This window comes from Urocitellus parryii, chromosome 7 (genome assembly GCF_045843805.1).
Source record: "Urocitellus parryii isolate mUroPar1 chromosome 7, mUroPar1.hap1, whole genome shotgun sequence".
Classification (NCBI taxonomy): domain Eukaryota; kingdom Metazoa; phylum Chordata; class Mammalia; order Rodentia; family Sciuridae; genus Urocitellus; species Urocitellus parryii.
The window spans coordinates 21,043,636-21,064,896 of record NC_135537.1 but is presented as its reverse complement, the minus strand read 5'-3'; the positions used below and the strand labels follow the sequence as shown (position 1 = coordinate 21,064,896).

At 37.9% G+C, this 21,261-nt stretch overlaps 1 protein-coding gene across 1 annotated transcript in view; it reads right to left on the bottom strand.

Moving 5' to 3' along the window:
- Positions 1 to 21,261, bottom strand: part of Samd12 (sterile alpha motif domain containing 12) — a 379,029-nt gene that overhangs the window by 220,413 nt on the left and 137,355 nt on the right. The window lies entirely within an intron of this gene.

The following is a 21,261-nucleotide window of genomic DNA, read 5'->3' as shown; positions in this document are numbered from 1 at the left end:
GTCTCCCCCATGGATCCCAGGAATTTGGTTTAGGTGAGATGAAAGCATCAGCATCAATATTTTTTATCATTCTGGGAAAAGCGTTTGCCAAAAAAGTAGGTCTACAATATTAAGAGTTCTTTAAAGGGTCTTGAGTGGTAACAAAGATCCGCCCTTAAATATCACTGCCCTTCTCACTAGGCATCATTTTCTTCTACTTCTCTTTCCATGTTTCAGATTAAGGCAAGGAAAAAGCCTTAATTTGGAAGGAGTGTGATTTAGCATCCTTCAAACACTTCCTAACATTTTTTTTTTTCCCCAACAAAGAGCAGGTTTGCTTCAGTTTCAGAACCTGTAACAAAAAGCAGCAAATCTAGCAACATCTACTGACTCTTCTTTTTTCTTTGATTATGTTTGAGGCAAACTTCACTTTATGGAAAATAAAATACGGGATAAAATATAATTCATTTTCTTCAGTGATATCAAGTTTACTTTTAAAACAAATTTGAGCTAAAAAAAAAAAACTCACTGCCCCAATTTTAGGAAAAAAATTTAAGGAAAAGTGGTACAGATGGTGAGAAGAAAATAGTAAACATAGTGGGAGGAATATGTAGTGATTCTCGTTTGGAAAGCAAAGGGCTCAGGTATTTTTTTTAATCAATGTATTTTCAATTGAATGGTTCTTTGAGCCATCACAAAATAATTCCAAAAAATACTTAACCAAATTTTTTTGTACTATGATATTTGTTTCCCCTTTCACTCTTATTAAGTGTGACAGATTCTATTTTTCAAATATGACCATACATATGCAGGAGGGTGAGGCTATATATATCATTCTATGACTTCATATAAATCAGACATAAATGTGTATATATACATATATATACACACATGTGTGCACATGTGTATATATGTGCACACATATGTATATGTTCTCATTCAATGTGACTGAGCATACTTATTTGCACTGGTATTGGATTGATGTTTCTGCCAGTTGAATTTCAGCAGGGTATGTGACCATCATGACCAAGGTGGTACAGTGGAATTGATGTTATGTGATGTCTGCTCATAGCACTCACCCTTAGAACATAGCCACCATGGTATGTGGAAGCACAAGCCACATGAAGAGACCATGCACAAGAATGTTTGCCAATCCTCTAGCTAAGGTTTCAGCTGACAGCCACCACCAACCACTTGACAAATGAGTAAACAAGCTTCATATGATTCTAGTCTCAGCCTCAGAATCTTCTCATTGAGGAACCCAGACACCATTATGCAAATACAAGACTTCTTTGCTGTATCAAGTGAATTCCAGACTCATATAATTGGTGAGCATCAAAAATAATTGTTGCACACTACCAAGTTTCAGGGTAATTTGTTTTGCAACACTAGTAACTAGCGAGGAGAGCAGCTGCTATAACTTTGTGTTCCTTAGAGTGCATTGCATTTAATAGATGCTCTGTGAGGGCACAATGAAAAAGTGAATGAGTAAAAATAAACGATTTTCACTTTATCTGTGTTCTCAAGTCCATGTGACTGTCCCATCTGCAGTGAGTTTCAGGTCCAGCCCTCCCTGCTCTTCCCCACAGTGTGTTGTGCTTGCACAGCTCCTAATCAACACGGCTGCCCCTGCCTACCACCCTTCTTCAGTCCCTGGTCTCGGCCACCATTTTCCTTCTAAGCTCTGTGTGAAACCATATTGATTGTTTCCTAATTTTGATGAGAAAGGAGAACTTTGGGCATGTGGGTACAAATAAGTACTTGTTTTTTTTTTGTTGCTACTGATGTTGATATTCAGTCTTTTTTGGCCATCATTACTTTCTTTCCTTTGCAAGATTCGGAAACCAGAATTTAAGATCTTTCAGGTGGAAATGCAGTTACCACCATGTTTCACAAGTCAGCATCTCTGAATGTGGCTCTCTCCTGCTCTAAAAACTTTCCTTCAGATTAACTCAATGAGTTTAGAGCTGACACATCATTACCCTGAAACTCTTGCAAGTTTCTTGCAAGTACAGCTAATCACATTTTTTGAAGACTCCTATAAACCAGTCAGAGAAGGCTGTAAATTAGGAAGGAAGAGGCAGGGGGATGGAGTTGCTTATACATCAATATATTAAACTTCCTTCTTCCTGAAAGGTCGTTCTTTAACTGGCTCATTTCCCACGCAACAGACGACTCTGCACCACAACTACCCCATTCTGCTAGGCTTCAGCTAAAGATTTACCCAAAGTTGCCAAGTCAACTCAGAACAATCCTCACCCTATATGCATTTGTCATAAATTTTCCTTTGTCATAAATTCAGTAGTTCTGAGGCTAACAGTCAAGGAACTGGTTCACTTTTCCTTCAGAATATATTCTCGCTAAGTAATAATTTAGAATCAGTTGCTTGGACAGGAGTAAATACAAAGCTTAAGACTTTACAAACCCAGAGGGAAATGTCTCCATATAAACTGGTATAACAAATGAAACAGAGAATAAAGATTCCTACTATTAACAAGGGTTGTTTATCTCCTCTTAACCAAAGGGCAATAAAAGTATCAACCCTATTTATCAACTGATTCTTAGCTTTGGTTGAATTATAAAATTGTTAATAGTTCACCACACGTTAACTTGTTAAGCCATTATGACAATGTTTCTGGGTTCTCAGAGATAGTCTTCATTTTTTTTTTTTTTAATTTCTGTCTGAGCCTCTGTTCTTGTAGCACCTGGGTGAACCTCATACCTCCTTCCATTGTCAGTCTCCTCCCCAACAGCAGTCAAGTTTGGGGAGTAAATGCCGTAATCTGATGCCTTTAAGGATCTCAACATTTATTTCTGTGTGCAAAGTGGAACAACAATGAAAGACACATGTTATCCCTCTGTGGCATTTAACAGACTGCCCCATGGAAGGTGGGGACAGAAGGCAGGAAGGTACCATATCCTTCCACTACTCTCTCATCCTTTTCCTCCCAATATTAACCCCTCCCTTTACATCCATCACTAGCTGATCATTTTCTCTGATTTGCTGCCAGGTCTTTTTTTTTTTTTTTTAAATTTCCTCACAGTAGGAACCTCAACCAAAATAAGAATAGTTCATAAAACAAAGAGATAAAGCATTTCACATTTACTAGGAACAGTAAGCTGATAAGAAAAAAAAAAAAAAACATCCTGCCCCAAGGCAAACATTAAGAAAACATTTACTCCAGTTTTCTTTCTCCATGTTCACTTCTAGAACATCATTCCTAGATTTACAACTCTGGAGACAATTTTGGTTTGTTTTGCTACCCTGACAGAGGGTGGAGGCAGTTTATTATGGTAACCTATATGCATTATGACACCAAGCAGAATTCCAGGCACTTCCTTTCGGAATTGGTCCTGGCCTTTCTACAGACAAAAGGGAAAATGCATTTCAGATGCCTTTAATTTCCATTTTACAAGACTTTATAAAAAATACACATTTCTAAGGAAAAGGTTGTTTGCTAAATTGTTTTTGTTTTTTTGTAAATGATTATTATTTTAATTTGCCTTCATACAACAACTTCAACTGTGTTTTATAATAATTTCTGATTTGTGTTTAACTGGAAAGAACTCTTAAGCATTTAAGTTTTCCAAGATAAACATGAAGCTTTTCTGCTAAATAATAAAAGAGTTAAATGCTTTAAAGAAATTTGGTATGGAAAGGACATATTACAATATGCATTTGAAGTTAAATTTTATTTTCTAATTAAATTATCCCTTGTCTTTTTGCCATATAAATTCTCTTTTAATTTACTTGGTTTTGGTTTATCAGAGAACACTGCAATTTTAACTTCCCAACTGCTGAATAAGCTCTTAACTAGGCGAACTTACATGAGACCTCATCCATAGATTGTGAAAAAGTAGAGAACATTCAGATGGTTTCCATCCAATGGTAGAACAAGGGAGCGTTATGGCTAAGCACCAGAAAGTGGCAAACATCTTTTCAGCATCTCATTAGATGCCACTGTTTCCAAACTCTAAGAACTCTCTTCCCTTACTATCTGTCAATGTTCTATAGCTCCTTGTCCTCTCTTTTGCTGGCTACCATTGTGCCATCCTATTCAAAATGGGGGGGGAGAGGGGGGGGAGGGAGAGAATGAGAATGAATGAAGAAAGAGAAAGGAGGAGAGGGAATAAGAGGGGAAAAGGAAACATAGAATCAACCATTGATGTCTACTTTAGCAGTTTTTAACGTTCATTTACCTGAGGAAAGGTAGAAAGGTCCTCTATGAGCAAGAGGAAATGCTCAGCATTTGATCTAATTAATTTTAAATACTAGTAATGCCCTCTTCTGTCACTCTGATTCTTTCCTGGAAGGAGGTGGCTAGAAAACTTTTAAAAATTTATCTTGCCTGCTTTATCTGATTCCAGGGTAGCCTGGGATTCACTTTTAATGCTCATTCTTGGGTTTGAACCAAAATATTTCAGAATGAATAAAGTTGTTAAACTTCACATCTTTCAAAAAGAAACCATCTCACTGCCAGAAGGTTTCCAGGTAAAAGATAAACACATTTATTTCCTCTTGGGTGAATGAAAGACAGATAAATGTAGTGCTATTTGACATTCGTTCATCTTTGCTGCTTTCACATCACCTGGATCATTTCCTGCTTCCTAAACTGTGATGCTCCTGAGAAGGGTTAATAGTTTCTAAGTATCAGCACTGGGGAAGCAATTTGGTCAGCTTTCCCAAATACATACTGTGGCATCATAAGGTATCTTTTTTTTTTTTTTTTTCCAACTGTTTCTCATATGGTATCTGTTGCAAAACTTTTACCATTTTCCTCCATTAGCTACTGTGACTTGCTGCTATTTCCGTCAAAAGGTAGTGTCCTAAATGTGCTAACTACAAAAATGAGATCTATCTGATGAAAAGCCTAACTCTTTATTATTACTGAGACACATCACAGACTCAAGCTGCACTTAAGAATCTCACTCTTTGAGTCCTCTACAAATGAACTGCTGTCAAACCAGTGATCTCTTATCCTGAATGTAGATTTTTCTGGACCTCAATTTGTGTTACAGGTGTCAACTCATTATGTCAAACCTTTATTAACCAGTGTATTGGTTATTTTCCCACATTTGCATCATCCATGTTGAAGAAAAAAAGGTTCTATTTTCTCTTAATTTGCCCATATCAAATTTAGGGAAGATCTTTTTCATTCCTAAATGCTGAGAACCACAGACTCACAGAAATTGAAAGTTTAAAGGTATTTGAAAAATCAATTAATTCAAGTTTAAAACTGAAGTAAGAATCCAATTCACTGTAAGACACCTCAAATAGTGGCTGATAGAGCGGAACTATGATGACTATATCAAGTTGTGTAAGTGAGAGCGTCTACGTGTGTGCATTGAAACAACTTCATGTGAATAAAGACAACATGTCAGTATTCTAATTGAAAATGATTATCCCTCTCTCTCCCATTTTTTTTTTTCCTGCATGAAATTTGAGGAAACACTGATCTAGATTCAAGGATCTCCCTGAAAATTCAAAGCATTAGGAAAGTGTATCCTATGAAATAGGCCACTCATTGCTAATCAGCATTCCTGGTTTAAAGTTTTCTTTCATACTGGAATTAAAGTCAGACCTTCATTATCTTTCTCACTGATTGAGACCCATCTTTAAAAAAAAATGCAAAACAAGCTTCCTTACCACCCTCTAATTTCTATTTCACAAGCAAATCAGTGCTCTTATTTCCTTATCATTAGATAGGCCGATAAACCCCACCATGTCGCCCACTCCTCTCCCTACACAACCAAAGCCTATATGTAACTGACCATGTTCCATGTATCCAATACGTCAACAAACTCACCATGTCCAAGATGAACCTCGTATTTTTTACCCCCAAACTGCTCTATCTGCCACTTTCAACATCTCATTTGATACCAATCCAGCTGATAAAATCTCTTATCTGATAGAAACTTCCTCCTAGTACTGAGGCCTGAAATCTTGGATTCACCATTGACTGACTATTCTTTCTTTTATAGTCCACATCTAATTTACTGGAGAAACCTGATGGTTCAACTTTCAAATACATCAAACTCCATCTCTCCCAACACCCTCACTGCCACACTCCTGCCCGGAAACTCCATCCTGCCTCACCTAGAGTGCTGCCTCTGGGTATCTCATACACTATCAAGGTGTTCTGTTCCTTCCTGGACTTCATTTTATTTTTAATTTTTAAAATATTTTATTTTTTAGTTGAAGTTGGACACAATACCTTTATTTTATTTGTTTTTATGTGGTGCTGAGGATTGAACCCAGGGTCTCGAATGTGCTAGGTGAGTGCTCTACCACTGAGCCACATCCCCAGCCCCATGGACTTCATTTTAAATCTTGGAAATGACTTACAAGGTCTCACACAACCTGGCTAACGAGCATCTTTGATGTCATCTTTATTCATTTTCCTGCTCCATTGCTGTTGCCAAAAAATGCCAACCATGACTACTTCTTGCTCTTCCCCTAGACACCTCCATGTTAATTCCTCACTTCCTTCAAGCCTTTGTTCAAATGCTCCCTTCTTAGCAAGTTATATCTGGATCTCCCTGTTTAATAAAGCCAACTCCTCTCTGGTGCATCCAGTACCCATTACCTCACTCCAGTGTTTCTTTCCCCATGACACGTACCATTAAACACACCACATAATTCACTTATTTTATCTCCTGTTTATTATCTGTCTCTCTTCACTGCTTTGTGCTCGGCACAAGGGCTGGGGACTTATTTTGTGAAGAATCTCAAACTTTAGAACAGTGCCTGGCACAAGACAGGCACTCAATAATTATCTGTTGAGCGAATGGAAGAACTGTCTGGTCCGTCATCATATATCACAGCTCCTACATCCTTTGAGTGTCAGAAAACTGGTGCAGGTCCCAGCTGTGCTCTTGACATTCTCAGGTTGGGACTAAAACAGCCTTTCCTCCAATTAGATTTCTCCTAGACTGAGCCAAAAATGCAGAGGCAGTCTAGCACTATAATTCTTAGTAAGATAGCTCACATCTCAGATCCTCATTTTTTTTTTCTATTTTTGACAGAGAGAGTGATATGATGAAACAAGCTTGGCATTTGGAATCATGCAGACCTAGAATGAAGGGCAGCTGTGGCATTCACTAGCACTGTGGACACTGGGTCAATCACTGAACTTTTCTAAACAGGTTTCTAAATACACTGCAGTTAATTCCTACCAATGGGTTGTGCAGATTTAAATTTTTTTTTTTTCTAAAGCATTTACCCAGGGTCTGCCCCATACCATGTGTTCAGAAAGTATGTCTTAATAGCTCTTGAGTGGTTTTCATATGCTCTTTGGCTGGATTTTCCAGGCGGATTTGGGGAAACAGGAGGGCTGCACAGTGGACCATCTTGGGAGTCTGGGTGATGGGAGTTGTGGGCATGGTGAGATGACGTTAGGTATAGTCACTAAGACTGAAAGAAGAAAAAAAAGCTGATAGAAGACTGGAAAAAAAAGTTGATAAGGAGGAGGAAGAAAAGGCACAAGAGGAAGAGGTAGGTGTAGGACCAAGAAGAAACATATAGAAAAAAGGGGGAAAATGATAGATACTGAATCAAGAGTGGAAAAGAAATGCTCCTTCTTATGTGGGCAACTCCTAATATCGTTAGAACCACAGAAGCATCACCTTTTGACTTCCAATGAGAAGGTGTCCATGGGTTTCCCTCTGAGACTCCAAGTTAGCCTTTCCCTACTTTAAGGGACACTGTGTGCAAAGTGTCCTAATCCCATGCCAAAGATACAGCCAGATTCCCCAGGGACCTCACAGAGGTGTACAACCCAGATGTGTAGATATAAAGGTGTACAACAGAGGTGTACAACCCAGATGTGTACATATAAAGGTGTACAACCCAGATGTGCAGATGCTGCTGCTCAAAAGCTGTAAAACAGATGCTCCCAGGCAATGCTGGTGAGATCTGCTGGCCCTACATGCATGCCACTGGGCATCGGGTTTCCAAAAACAAAGGAACAAACAGATGTGTCCAGGCAGTCAACAAGGAATAAGGTCTCTCTGGCATCCTGGACAGCTCTGCTTATCGAGGCCTGCTTCTCCTATTGGCCCAGATTGTGCAGTCTGACAAGAGAAATCCAGGAGGAGAGAATCACACTGTACTTTGTGTCTGCTCTGTCTTAACAGGAAAATCTATCACTCAACCATGTCCTATGGGAAATGCAGTGCGTTCAAGACACAAAGACACACTTACACTGAGAAGGTACCTTAAGAGCAAAAACCCCTGTGTGAACGTTGGATGAATAAAAGCATAACAAAAACAAAATGTGAACTAAAAAATAAATGGTCATTGATCATCATTATCTCATATTTCAATGTTTCTTTTGGAATAACAATATGTTAGGCTGATAATAAGGATGTCCTCAGTGCCAAAGGGACCAAATGTACTATGGTTGGCAGTCCTCAGTTGTAAGTTGACATCTATATCCCCACCTCTTTGGTCTGGGGGAAAAAACGGGGCCATGTGGCTTGCTAACAAAAGATTGTGACCGTGGTGATGATGGGCCAGGTCTGAGCTGACAACTCCAGAGATCTGGCATCCTTGCACATGTTCTTGCTCTTTTGAGAGCCCTATGAGAAAGGTGCAAGGTCCAGGCTGGCCTAGGAATGTGGCAGAAGAGCAGGCTGGTGCCATTCCAGACAGAGGATAAGATACACTGTTCTAACAGAGCATGGGAAGAAGGGTTTTGAGGATTTTAGATAAATCATGTTTAATCTTCCTAACAACCTACAAAGAAGTTATTGCATCTAGTTTACAAAAGAAACAGGCTAGGAGAGGTGAAGGAGCTCATCTGGAGTTACACTGCCAGTGGATTTCAGAGCTGCATTCTGTCCAGGTCTGCAAGAATGCCAAGCTCCGTTCTTACTTCACAATGTCACTCTAGCTTGATGGATATAGTGGAAAAAGGAGGATCAGAAATGTGAGTTATCTTTTTGAGGTTCTCACTGCTAGACCTCTTCTTTGATTACTCAATTAAGACAAACTTGTTCAAAGACAAACTTGTCTTTCTTCTGATCTGGGTATGCCAAGAGCAGAGTGGGGCTCCAAACCAGTCTTCTGCCCCTAGTCCAGGGCTCTTCCCATTCTCCGTGTGGTGGAAGGAAGCACATTTTCTGCTATTTACATTTTGCACTGCTAATCTCTTTCAGTTGTATCGCCAGTAAAGTGAGAAAGAAAATACTTACTCTGCCCATATTACAAAGTAGTCAAGATCAAATTAACTAATCAGAGAAAAATAAAGCTGAATTTTTAATTTGGAGGCTTTTAATTTTTTTTTTAAAGAAAAGAGAGGGCTGAAGGTCTGAGGGAAGACTCAACTACCCTTCTGTTGGCCCTCAAGAAAAAGCAGAAGCACTACAAAAATGTTGATGCAATGACTGTAATAAGGGGGTGGGAATGGGGACTTTGGGGATTGGAGAGCCTAAAAACTCTAGAATCTGTTAGGGTATTGGTCTGTGCAAAGTTTCCAATACTAGTTTTGGGCTTTAAAAGTTAAATTTACTCAAATGATAGCTATTATGGTTTGGACATGAGAAGTGTTTCCCCTAAAAGCTCATGTGCTAGAAACAGGATATTCAGTGTAGCAACATTCAAAGGTAAACTGATGAGATTATGAGAGCTGGAGTCCTGTCAGTGGATTAATCCATTTGATGGACTCATAATTTGAAAGAACTACTGGGTGGGTGGGCAGGTGGAGCATGGCTGGAGAAAACACATCACTGAGGGCATCTGTCCATGGACCTTCCCCCCTCTGCTTCCTGGTTTCCATGAACAGAGAAGCTTTCCTCTGCCAACCCCTCCATCATGCTGGTCTGCCTCACTTATTCACAGAACAATAGAGTTGGCCAACCTAGGCTGAAACCCTTGAAACTGTGAGCCCCAAATAAAGTTTTGCTCCTCTAAGTTATTCTCATCAGCTATATTGGTCACAGCAATGAAAAACTGACTAACATAATAGCCAAATCCCCAGCTCCATGACTTCTTGCTTGCAAAATAGTTTGCCTCTCTGTCCAATTCAACCAAACGATGAATTGATGTTATGGATTGAATATCATGTCCCCTCAAAATTCAAATGTTGACATCCTAATTCCCAACTTGAATTTGGAGATGGGGTTGTTGGGGAAATAATTAAGGTTAAGTGAGGTCATAAGGCTCCAACTGATAGAATTAGTGTTCTTATGAGATGCCAGACAGCTTTTACTCTTCCACCACAGAGTGAGTGAGTGGCCATCTTGGAATCAGGAAGAGGTCCCTCATCAGACCCTGGCCCATGCCAACACACTGATCTCAGATGTCCGACTTCCAGAACTCTGATAAAATACATTTCTGCTTTTTAGGCCCCCCTGTCTGTGGTACTTTGATTTAGTAGCCTGAGTTGCCTTAACATAAAGACAGACTAGTTCAAAGGGAATGCTAAATTCAGAGAAAATAGCCCAAGAATCTAAGATGGATAGAGCTTTGAAAAAAATATCACTTCTAGTTTAGCTTTTTCCTGATTCTAGTGAGAAGCATTATAAGTAATCCAGAAAACACATTTTGTTACATATATGCTTTTACTTTCAAATACTGGTTTTTAAATAATTAAGGAAAATTTTGACTGAGTATTCACACTATTAACATAAAATTATCATTATTTTTTTATAAACTGCTTATCCAGAATCTGTCCATGCACACATCTTTACACAGCCATATTGTCTTCTGAACAAATAATTATGTATCTTTATTTGATTAATGATTTACTTAATTTTATGCTTCTACAGTCATCTTGCTTATTTGTAACCTTCTTTTGCTATCAAAGAAAGTATGCATGTGGTTTAAAATAATAAGTTGTACAAAAGGACTTATATCAAAAATATGCTTCTTGTCCTATCTCTTTACATTGGCAACATTTTCTTAACATTAGGACCCATACCTAGTCCTAAGTCAAAGATCTTCCTTTTCCAACTTCAGTTGCAAGCTCCAGGAGCAACTTATAAATGCTATTTCTTTTTGGTCTTTTTAGTTTATCATGTTTAGAGATTTACCTATTGAGATCCCAATAAATAATTAGGAATTATCACACATAGTAGCTATCTTGTCTCATCTACTATTCCAAATGTTTGCAGCTGGTATTATTAATTAATATAATTAATTGTCATTGAAACATTTAATAATATTCTCAAATTAATGATTTTCCAAATAACAACTTCATTTTATTTTTAAAAAAATCTACTTGTTTCCTTTTTTTCTAAGTTCTCTTTTGCATGATCTACAATATTACTTTTCTATTGACAAGGTTAATAATGGATTTATTCAGTCTTACAACCTCTATCTGGTCAGGTGTGTTGTGATGGGTTGATTCAAAGTTAAAAACATTTAAGCAGCATTTATTATGATCATAAAGAACTACTCAAATAGGTGACAATTAGTCTGGTTTGGATCATTTTTTTCTCCTATCACATTCAAAGTCATATCCATTCAGAATCTCAAAGTTTCCCAGCATACGAAGCAGATAGACTTTGTTCTTTTCTTTTTAACATTTTTTTAATTTTTAAAATTTTCTTCTAACTAGTTATTCATGAAAGTGGAATGCATTTCATCTTGTTGTACACAGATGTAGCACAACTTTTCATTTCTCTGGTTGTACACTATGCAGAGTCGCACCGTTTGTGCAATCAAACATGTACCTAGGGTAATGATGTCTGTTTCATTCACCATCTTACCTGCCTCCGTGTCCCCTTCCCTTCTCTGCCTCCCCGTCCCCTTCCCTTCTCTGCCTCCCCTTTGCCCAATCAAAGTTCCTTCATTCTCCCAATCCCCTGTCATTCTGGATCAGCACCCACTTATCAGAGAGAACATTCAGCCTTTGAGTTTTTGGGATTGGCTTACTTCGCTTAGCATAATATTTTCCAACTCTATCCATTTACCTGCAAATGCCATAATTTTATTCTTTTAATGCTGAGTAATATTCTATTGTGTATATATACCACAGTTTCTTTACCCACTCATCTGTTGAAAGGCATCTAGGTTGGTTCCACAGTTTGGCTCTTTTGAATTGTGCTGCTACAAACATTGATGTGACTGTATCACTGTAGTATGCTGATTTTAAGTCCTTTGGGTATAAACAGAGGAGTGGGATAGCTGGGTCAAATGGTGGTTCCATTCCAGGTTTTTTAAGTAGACTTTGTTTTCTCATATGCCAGCCATTGCTTAAATTCATGCCATAGTTTAGTTTCCTTCATTTTTGGAAGAAATATTCTTATGAAGTTTTTGGGTCTTTATGGTATCTATTTTCCTTTTTTTTCCTCATTTTTTGAAGCACCAACATTTTTCAAAGACTTTAATCATATTCTTTATCAATCCCCCTTTCTTCCCAAAGAGCTACCTCATGAAGTCTTCCTTGCTCTAGAATAGATTGGCTGTTCCCCAGATTTGCTATGTAGGGGCCACTTAGGATTTACCTCTCTTGCTCCAGGATGGGTGAGTGGATGGATGTGCTATTTCCTAGATTCTTGTTTTCCCATTTCTCAGTTTATGTCTTCTTTCTGCTGGAACACACTCTTAAGCACTTTCCTAAGCAAGGGTTTGTGGGACATAAACATTCTCAGTTCTTGCACGTCAGAAAATCTTCACTCTTCCTTTACACTTAGATTGATAGGATGGGAAGATATAGCATTCTAAAGTTGAAAAATAGATCCCTTGCAATTCTGATGGCTTCTCTCTCCAGCTTTCTATCTTTAAATAGTGCTGTGAGAAGTTTAATTTGACTCTCTTTGCTTTTTGGGGTATCTTGGTTACATTTCTCTGTACAAGGCTTTAGGATATTCATTGTTTTTTATATATTGACATTTCATGAGAATGTACTTAGATATGGCTTTTCCTTCACTCATCCTGACAGGCATTCAGTAGATGCTTTCAACTTAAAGGTTGAGCTCTAGTGATTTTGCATTACTATTTTTGTGTTATATATTTTAAAATAAGTATTATTATTATTATTTTTTAAAAAATATATCCTCCATTGTCTATTCTCTTTTCTAGAGCATGTTTCATTAAGTATTGGATCCTCTGGATTATTTTTATTAATTTTTTTTAGTTGTTTTAAAATATACATTACATCAAATTGCCATCTTAACCATTCTCAATCTAAGTAGTAACAACTACATTTATACTGTTCTGTACCCATCACCAGCATCCATGTCCACAACTCTTTTTACCATGAAACTTTATACCTATCACACAATACTTCTTTATTTTGTCTCCCCCTAGTTCCTGCCAACAACCATTCTACTTTGTTTCCTATGAATTTGGATACTGTGAGTATCTCCAATAAGTGGAATCATGTAGTATTTGTATTTTTTTGACTTGTTTATTTCATAGCATGATGTCCTCAAGTTCATCCACCTTGTAGCCTGTGTCAGAATTTCCTTCTTTTTGAGAATGAATAATAAAATTCAATTGTAAATGTGTATCTCACTTCATTTACTCATCTACTTATGGACACTTAGGCTGCATTCACCTTTTGCCCTTGTGAGTTCTGTTGCAATGAACCTGGATGGGCAAATATCTCTTTTGAGATGCTGCTTTCAATTTTTTTCAGGTATAAATCTCAGAAGTTGAATATTTTCAAAAAAACATTTTTATCACATATCAATTCATATCTTCTACATTAGGGGCCAGCAAAGTGAATGATTGTGACAAAGACCAGATGGCTTGCAAAGCTGAAACTATTCACTTGCCCTTTGTAGATAAAGCTTGCTGAACCCTGTTTTACATGATGAGAGATTTTTCTCAATTTCATCAGTCAAATCACTTATTACCTTTTAAAATTTATTTTAAAATTTTACTTTAATTCCCAAGGACCATCTTAGTTCTGATTTCTTTTTCAAAGCATCCTGGACACACACACACACACACACACACACACACACATATATATATATATATATATAATCACATGTATTATCTTTTTATTGGTTCTTTTTAATTTAAACATGACTGCAGAATCCATTTTGACAAATTATAAAAGCATGGAATATAACTTTTTCTAATTCCATCTCCAGTATCCGCTTTTCCCTGAGGATACTAAAATTTTTCAAAGGAGAATTGATGTTTTTCAAACATTTTCTTTCAGCATATTTGACTTGATCTCTGGGTTACATGCAAATAACTGGTTTATATCTTTGTTTCTTAACAAACAAGCAAAAACAAACAAACAATGAAGCAATGAAGATCTCACTGGGATTTCTGCATACTTGTATTGAACTTCTTGACTGACGGACTTTTACTCAGAGTGTCCTAGGGCCTCAGTGAGGATAATATTGCTCTGTGGTGCTAACATCCATGCAATATGCTCCAATTCATCCCACGTGTGTTAAACAGACACATTCACCTATACATTTCAGGGACAGATGATGATGATTTGCTTTTGCTATATTCTGGCCATTGGGCTTTCTTCCTATAAGCTGAAGTGGGCAGGGAGAAGAATGCTTGATAAATATTTCTTTAATTATTCTCCACTTTATGTTCTGTTTCTCAGTCCTGTCCCCAAGTCTAGAGCCTCTTTAAAATTTTACTGTCACACCAATTCTCTCCTGGCGCTACAAATACCTGCTCTGTGTATATTTTGGTCACAGTCTTTTCTACTTGGTTTCCCTGTATCTTCTTCACTCAGTCATTTCTCTTCTGCTCCATTCTCATTTTTACTACTATCTTATATTCTTATTTTTTCTAATGGAATTCAATGGGAAAAGGAACTAGATATCTACATTCAGTTTTACATCTTGTACAGGAGATTTCCATTTACTTAAAAAGTATTGCCATGACATATTTTACAAGGGCAAAAAACTATGTTCACATACAAAAGTATGTTTGCATGTACTTACATTCCACTAAAATGCTCCAATTTAATCATTCCCCTATGTGTAGACATTTAGATTTTTTTCCAATCTTCTGCCACTATGTATTGTGAAAGTCCTTAACCTCTCCCTATGTCCACCTCTAGCCACTACCCCATTTGTCTGGTCTCATCCCAGCTAAACATCATGGAAGAGTTGTCTAGGTAACAGTCTGCTTCCCTTCACATTCTAGTTGGGCTTCCCTCCCCATCCTTGCACTGAGCATGCTCTTGTCATGGTCTCCAAGGCATATAAATTGCTAATTCCAATACTACTTCTTTCAATATCACACCTTTTATCATGTGGTCCCTTGGAGCCATCTGACTCAACAGTATACACTTTCTTCTCGAAATGCTTTTTTCTTTGGCTTTCATACCCACCCCTTTCCCACTCCCTCTGATAGTTTTCTTTCTGGGTCACTGGCTAATCCTCTCTTCACCAGCTACTCCTCCTGTGACTTAAATGATGTATTTTGGGGTTTAGACCTGGAACCCTTTCTACTCTCTCTATACTTTCTACTGAGTAATTTCAAATACCATTTGTTTTAAATTTTGTCAGATGTCAACGACTCCCAAATTTATACTTTTTCTCCACTATTTCTCTCTAACTTTGTAATGGTTATGTGTGAGACAATGCAAAAAGGTTCAGAGGAGAAATGATTGGGTTGTGAGACTCTTAACCCAATTAGTAAATTAATCACTGATGGGATTCACTGAGTGGTAACTGGAGACAGGGTATGGCTGGAGGAAGTAGTTAATTGGAGGTGTGATTATGGTGTATATATTTTGTATCTGGAGAGTGGTGTCTCTCTGTTTCTTGATCACCATGATGGTCAACCTCACCTTGAATCCTAAGGAATGGAGCCAAACTTCTCTGAACTAAGACCTCTAAAAATGTGAGCCCTCAAATAAACCTTCCTCTTCTATAATTGTGCTGGCCAGGTGCTTTAGTCACAGTAGTGGAAAACCTGACTAAAACAAACTTCAAACTTATCTACCGGCTTCCATCTTGTTCTCACTTGTATATATAACAGGATGTTCAAACTTAACCAAAATGGAATTCATGACTCCCTTCAAATCTGCTCTTCTATTCATCCATATTCATCCTTTCATCCCTACCACACAAACACCTATTCACCTACCTACCTGTGTCCATAAAGGCCATAGAGTCTTCTTAGAAGGCATCTCTAGGGTCCATACACTAACATCTACTTTTCTACCCCAGTTCAAAACACAAATGTCTCTCATTACATCAGGCAAAAGCCTCCCGATTTTCCAATTTCTACACTTGCTGTTTACATTTTTTCCTCTATAGCATAAAGTACACTTTTAAATATATAAATCTGATTGTGTCCTTCAATGGCTTACCCTTGCACTTACAACAAAATCTAAAGTTCTCTCTGCTATGTGGGTGCTAAAACACAATGGGGGGGTGGAGAACAGAAGTTCACTGGATTAGACAAAGGAGAATGAAGGGAAAGGTGGGCAGATGGGAACGGGAAAAACAGTGGAATGAATCAGACATGACTTTCCTATGTTTATATATAAATATACCACCAGTGTAACTCCACATCATGTCCAACAACAAAAACTGGATCCTAATTAAGATGTTATACTCCATGTATGTCAGTCAAAATACATTCCACTGTCATGGATATCTAAAAATAAAAAAATTAAACTCCATTCTGCAGTGTTCAGGGACCTCTATTGGTGCATCCTCTACCTTTTCCCTACCTTGGTCTTGATGACCCAAGACCCAGAAAGTGTTGTCCTCTTATAACACAGCAAGCCCACCCATACACGAGGGCAGGTAACCAAAGCAAGCTGTTCTCTCATGGCTGGCTTTGGCTTTAGGCTTCATTTGGTCTCTGCTAGGTATCATCCTCCTCAGAATCATCTCCCTTGACCACACAATCTAACAACCCCCATGATATTTTTAACACGTTGGTTTTCATCACAGCCCTTAACGTTATCTGATAAATGAGTGTAGGAACCTATTTCCCCAAATCAGGCAGAAATAATCTTTACATAAATAACTTATTCAGTAAATATGGACCTCTTTTCATTGTCCAGCTTTTCTTTTTTCTTTCTTTCTTTCTGGATGATATGTAAATTCTAGAAGTGGGAAAACAGAATAAAAGTTTCTATCCTATGTCTTTGGTCCCAATTTGATAGAAAAGCAGGATTTTAGCGTTAAGACAAAACAAAGCAATGAAGCAACCTGCAATAGCTAGGAGTGCCTTGTGCATCTGAATTTGAAAATATGATGGTTCTACCCTGGCTTATTCATTCATTCTAACATATTTACTGGACACTCATTCAGTGCCTGGCATCACATTCAGTGTTGAGCACTGAATAACACAGAAGACTTTCTTTCATTCTATATTTCATATTCACAAGTAAGAAACAAACTGACCGAGATGTCTAGAGAAGGCTGAGTGACATTGACAGAAGGCACTCTTTCTGACTCTGCTCAAACGGAATTTCACAGACGTGGGTTTGCATTTTGGTTTTTCTATTTATTAGCTATGAGCAGGTGATTTAATTTCTCTAGGATTTTGTTTCACCATCAGGGTAAGTGGGATATAATATTTTTCTCATAAATTTGTTATGAAGATTAAATTAGAAAATAAGCACAAAACATGCTGTTTAGACACTGGCACCAGTGAGCAGGAAGAAATGTCAGTCTCTACTATGACCATTATTTTATGATTCCTACTATCCGAGTTACAGCTGCTATTCCCAGTACTCTATAATTTTTTTTCTTTATTCAAGAACGGTGGAGCAGGTAGAAATCAGATTTAAAAAGTGTTTTCAGAAATATTTATTGACAATGACATTAAGCCAGATTAGTTATTTCCCACTAACAGAATCCACTCAGACTGATAGGAAGGCAAAGATGCAAAGAACTTGGTGGTTACCATCTTATAGCTCTTTTTCAAAAAATAGCATGAAAGATAAGAAATGCCACACCACATCCTGGTTACTTTTTTAAAGACCTTGACATGAAACTGGCTCTTGTTATTAGAAGGAGAAATTGGAGCATGCTGGCTGATTGACCAAGAAGATCCAATGACACACAGATCCTCCAACCAGAGCACACACCTTGGCCAGGAAAAAGCGTTAGGAATTGCTTGGCCTTTTTTCCAATATGATCCGTCCTTTGGGTCTTCCAGGTTGACTCACCTTCTCTAGGGAGGATTATTCAGGGCCATAAATAGAAATCTGGAATCTCAGGGAGCAATGCTCAATGGGCTCACATGAATGCTGTTTGTGGAAGTGAAAGCTGTGATCTTCAAAGGAAGCATTTAACCTTAAAGAAAACATACTCTCCCATTTGACAAACATCACCTAGAGTCCATGTGAATGAATAATCAAATGAAAAGATAACTTGGGAAACTTAATTTGTGGTGTTAACTAAATCACATTTCTCCACAAAATATCATCTAAGACCCTCTTGCTCATTTTTATCCTTTCTTCCTCCTGTTTCTTCCCTTTTAATAAAATTCCTTTCTCATTTCTGTATTCCATTCCCATTTTCCCCTTTAAATTAAAAACCGTCATCCTCTGTCTTTGCATGCACATTACTTTCTCTTTCTATTCTGGGGCCTCATTCTGGTCCGTCAGCCACTTGGCATTCTAAGCAGGTGCACAAGGAGGCTGGAGGCTCAAAGGTGTCTCCTACATTTCTTGACCTCTTTGATTTGAAAGCACATTACCTTAATAATAAAAATATCTGGGTTATACATTTGATATACAGACCAGAGAGAATCAAGTGTAGGACATTTCTTTGATGCTTAAAGAAAGGCCCTGAAAAGGATTCCAAACTGATTTTCCACTGATTCTCTGTCCTCCATTACATTATTTTTCTGTACCTTTCATACATCAGCAGAGCCCTTCAGAGTCATTTGGGATTATTGATTATGAAGCAGCAAAAATCTTTCACGTTGCCAGCAGGGTGATGCCAGACTCTCTCTCGGTTAGCTTTTCAATCAAAGGATTTCTACTCATCAAATGTATTTTATTCCATAATTCTTTTGAGTCAAACTAGTTTTCAAGTTAGTGTTATTCGTTGAAAAGTGACCATACAAAAAGTTTAAAATCTGTAGATTTAATGTGTCTGACACTTAATTTCATGCTCCGTTTGCCCCATTGTTCAAAGCAAATAGTAGTTAAGTCTCCAGCTATATATATATATATGTGTGTGTGTGTGTGTGTGTGTGTGTATGTGTGTGTATGTGTGTGTATGTATGAGTGTATGTTTGCATTCAGTTCATGACTTCAGTTTTAAAATATTAATATATTGCTTTTTTAAAATATGCTACACAGGAAAGGTGTCAAACAGTAATTTTTAATCTATCACATTAACGCTGCCGTTCCTATTTGCAGAGTGTTCTGATTTCCAGGGTTAACATATTCAGCAGCACTTCTCCATAATTCTTTATTTTCTACTTTAAACAAGACTACCTCCCAATGATGAAGGACTGGACAAAAGGGCAGCACAGAAAGCAGGGAAAGTGCTTCTGCATATTGTAATTCCAATTATTTAAAAGCCACTTAAAATAAGCACACCATTATTAATAACTAGGGATGATAATTTTGTGTCAGGTGCATGCAAAGATCTTCAAATCTGCCAAGTAAGGACTAATTTCCAGAAGTTTAAAAGAAGAAAACATAAACAGAAAGGAATTTTAATATTAAGCAGGAGGCAAATGATTAGCTTTTTCTATAGAATAAGTAGAAGATTTATGCAGTCATGAAACATTTAGTCAAGTATCTACTGTACACAGGCCCTCTGAGATGCTCTAGGTAAGGAAGACTGACACCTGCCCACACATGGTTTATGCCCCAACATGAGATATCCATCTCAGGTCAACCATAGCAGTGACCAGTGCCGTGGGCATAGTATAGCTGAGTGAGGACAGCACCAGGACACAGGCAAGGGGCACTATAGGACAGGTCTACTCTAGATGGAGCAATCAGGCTTCCTTCATATTTTATAGCTAGACACTGAAAAAAAAAACTCTGATGTAAGTTGGAGATATTTTGCATACAATTAACATATCTAAACCTCAGCATGTGGAAATGAAAATTAAAAACTGTTACAACATTGATTTTATTGAAAAGCTTTTACTTTTCTAAAGAAATGTGGGCTTTTTTTTTTTTTTTTTTTTTTTAGGAATAATAACATAGCCTCCAATCTGCTCTGAATTCTAATATGATATTTCCCCTCACAATGCTCCCCTCCATTATTCTTGCCCTTCTATGAATTATTAATATTTATATTGTCCTATAATCACATAATTACAATGTCCCATCACTACACAATGGCATTGTGTTATTGGATGGACCGGGTATAAAAAGACAAAGTAACAACAACCTGCCATCAAATGGAGGGAAAATTTATTTATTCATTTAAATTCATTTATTTAACACTTACTGTATGTAAGGAACTATGCTATCTGCTGGAGACACAAGATGAAAAATCGGGATTTGAGGTAAAGGTCTCAAAAGAGATGAGGAGAGAGAGGGAGATGCAATGAAAAAGAGTCGAATATAGAGTTGCAAGGCCAGAGGAAAGTTTCAGAAGATAAATGGGGCACCCTAGGAAGACATTCATCCTGCTGTCTGACAAGTGAGGGTAGGCATGGAGTCGGTGGAGGAGGAGATAGAGCCTATGGAGAGTACTTTTAGAACAGAGGATATCAATGAAATGAAGAGCAGAAACCTCAAAATTGAGAGAGTGGGGACATTCTGAGAAGGGAACCCTGTCAGATGGAGAAGTGTACAGAAGAATGAGAAAAGAGCTTGGGGAGATCAGAAAGGATGAAGCCACCAACAGTGACAGGGCTTGGTTCCCACATACAGTACTGATGTGTGCTTGCACACAATCGCTCAGTCTCTCAAATGGATCCAGTCTGGGCACTTGTGATGCTAGGGTGAAACAGACCCATCTCTATGGCCCCATCTGTCATATCTAACATCACTGATACCTACCATATCTCCCAGCTTCACCACCCAGCATGTCCCCAGAAGTGTATCTGGGGTCAACTAAATGCCTACCCCTTTCATGCTTCTGTGCTCTTGCCTGTAATGTTCTCTCTCTCTAGAAAGTCACTTCTACCTTCTTTACCTGGAGAATTCCTGCACACCCGTAAGCCCTAAATTAAATGTGACTACCATTGGAGGATTTCCTCTGTCTTCTTCCCATAGCTCTTGGCAACCATCTCCAATTAAATCCCCTTTCCTGGTGAAGCTTAATTATCTGCCTAAACGTCTGCTCCCACACAGAACCATGGGCATTTCCAGGGTACTGACAGTTCTATCCATCATTTCTACCCTTCGTGGTTCCAACACATGGTTGGCCACATAGTAGTTAATGATTATACTGTTCTCTTAT